Below are 3,079 nucleotides of genomic sequence, written 5' to 3' on the forward strand. Positions count from 1 at the left end.
TTTATATCCTATGGACACGTCAGAGATTCTTAGTCCACCAATTTTATAAACAGATATTCCGTGGACGTCCACCAATTTCATAAACAGATATCCCATAGACGTCCAGTGGACGTCCGAAGGACCTAAAACGGATAGCTTGCGGATATCCTCAATGTCCTTCAAGGACACCTTATGGATGTCCATAAGATATCCGTGTGCTGTCTGGGTGATAGCTCGGATCCGCTAACTCCAGATTTGGTGGGATGTTTAGGCTACTTTTATTTACTTCGAATGTAGGCAGACGGCCAGAAATTTTATCTATGATTATAAAAAGAAGTTTTGTTTGATATGCGCTTGTGCATGATTGAATTGTGGCGTTTACTTGTTGAGTAATATTTATCGGTGTGCCACTTATACCCATGATAATTTTATCCAAAGTTTTATATCGTAGTTTTAATTTGTCGCTCAATCGCCGCGTAATGAAATTGGATTATGATCCGCTATCGAGAAGGGCACGACACTTATACGTTATTCCTTGCGCATCTTGTATGAATAAAATTGCTGTGGAAAGCAGAACTTGTGAAGGGCTCTTGATGCTGCAGTGATTCAGCGTGGTGGATGATAAATCCGCACTCAAGGCTGTCGTAGAATGTTGCCTTGCGTTGCTGATATCCGAAATCGTCGCTTGAGGTTGACCCTGTGGCGATTTTGCCTCTTTGTTGTCTGCTTCAGCCACTGAAGATTTAGCTCTGTGTAATAACGTGTTGTGATAACCCTTACATACTTGGCAATTGGACGCCTTGCAATTTTTACCGTGATATTGCTTGAGACATTTTATGCATAACCGTTTCTTTCTAATTTCTGAATTTCTATCATCTACCGACATATTAAGAAACAAGTTACATTCTTGAGTTTTATGCTCATTTGAACATAGAGAACACGCGAAGCTATTGGAAGCGACATACGAGCGCGAGATATTTTTATTTCGATCTTGAGTGGCTTTACTGTTATTACGATTATCAATAGAAGACTGGGTTGGTCGACTCGCATGCGATACTGCTTCCAAACCCGCACTACGGCTTATAAGAAATTTTAAAAATTCGTCTAATGCTGGAAATTCTTCCACATCAGATCTTTTAAATTCCCACTCCCTACGAGATCCTCTATCAATTTTGGGCAACATAATATGGATAACCCATATGGAAAAATGTTCTATTGGTTGACCCAATTTCGCAAGGTTTTGAGTTATTTGAGATACATTATCTGCTAATTGTCTGAGATCAGCATGCGACTCTTTAACAATGGGTGGCAATTCCAACAATGTTTGTATAAGATGATGAATAATTAACTTTTTATTCTCAAACCGTTGTTTTAACGAATTCCACGCAACTTTGTAATTATCGCTCGTAATTTCTAATGTAGTTATTACTTTTGCGGCTTCGCCCGTCAATGCTGATCTCAGATAATGCAATTTTTGAACGGCTGGAATGCTAACATTCGACGCGATGAGTGACTCGAATAAATCTTTAAATGGTATCCATTTTTCATAATTTCCGTCAAACTTGAGTAGTTCGATAGTTGGAAGTTTTACCGCAGGCCTAAAAACGAATTGCTGGTTACCGAGGTTGGGTGGCGCGGGCATTGGATAAGCTTGCATCGAAGGAGCTTGCGGGTAATCTTGTATTGGAGGAGCTTGCTCATTTATTAGTGATTTACGCGCCGTTGATATTAATTTATAGTATTTGTTCTCAAATTCCGGCGTTCTTCAGCCTGCACTTCCGTATTATCTATATCTTCAATTTTATTTTGAATTATTTCAAAGTCTGCTAAGAGGCCTTCTGCATTCTCTATTTGCGAGGATAATTCTTGATTATGTTCCGGCAAGCATTCAGTGCGAGAAATGACATTACCAAAAGTCGTAAGCTTCGCCTTTAATTTACCGCGTTGTTTAATTAGAAGTGCTAACTCGGACATGGCAAATGTATAAAATGAACTAACTCGTCCAAACGAATTTTAGGGTTATATCAGATCTGCAATGTTGAGCCCGCCACGTACATGCGCGCTATGTTAAAACTATATTTCGTTGTATATTGTGACGTGACGTTTTGCGACAACGTCCGTCACAAGAACTCATTAGCCTGACCGTAACGGCTGAGTGGATCCTGCGTCCTCCGATTTTCGAGGGCGAGCGCATCTACGATTTTGCCACGTTTCGCGACTTAAAATTTTATACTAGAATTAAGCAGTAGGCCATGCACCGACCGAAATGAGCAAGGGATGGCGACTGTTAAAAAAAAAGACTGTATTGAGGCGTCGTCTCACCGGCTCCGAGTAACGAGGACTCCGAGGACGAGAGACTGCCACGACATGCACTCAGCAAGACGGGAGCACAGGTCACGTAATTACGCTTTCTTTTTTCCTTCCATCACGGAGCCCTCTTACTACTGTTCTCTTTTACAGAGTTTTCGGAGCGAGCCGACGGCCCTGCCAGGAGGCCCCGATAGTACGAGGGCGCAGGAGAGCTTACACTAGGGCTCGCTCCACGTATCGAGGGCCATAAACCCTCCCAGCAAGTCGACTTTGAAACTTCGCGCCCGTTATCACGGGGCCCGCGACTGACGCTACCCGCCTGCGGCGCAGGGGGTCGCAAAAGAGGGACTCACGTGATAGGAAGAGATAGCGGAAACCGGCAGATGGCCCCGCTACCAACGTGCTCCCGGCGCTGCGAAAGACCGACACTCGTGCCGTGACTGTCAGAGCGACCTGACGACTTGTTGTAAGGGACGCAGGATCCACCGCCGAGCCTAGGGTCGAGAGGACCAAAGTTGTGTTTCGAGAGGCGAGAGGAGTGAGGAGCAGGAGAGCATTCGGTGAGACGAACGTCGCTAATTTGTAAAGTCGCCAGTTCCGCGAGACGAGAGGGCCGTGTGAGAGTATCGAGTCCTTCTGCCTGGCGGCCGTAAGCGCCGTGTGAGATAGAGCCGCGAGTCTCGCCTGTAGCGAGAATTCGAAATCACACCGCCCGCTCGATTGCGCTAATTTCGAGTCGTTACAATTGTCGCCTTTGCGTTCGCCCTCGCCCGGCCGAGTCACCGCGTGA

Source organism: Wasmannia auropunctata, unplaced genomic scaffold (genome assembly GCF_000956235.1).
Source record: "Wasmannia auropunctata unplaced genomic scaffold, wasmannia.A_1.0 LD336074.1, whole genome shotgun sequence".
NCBI lineage: Eukaryota > Metazoa > Arthropoda > Insecta > Hymenoptera > Formicidae > Wasmannia > Wasmannia auropunctata.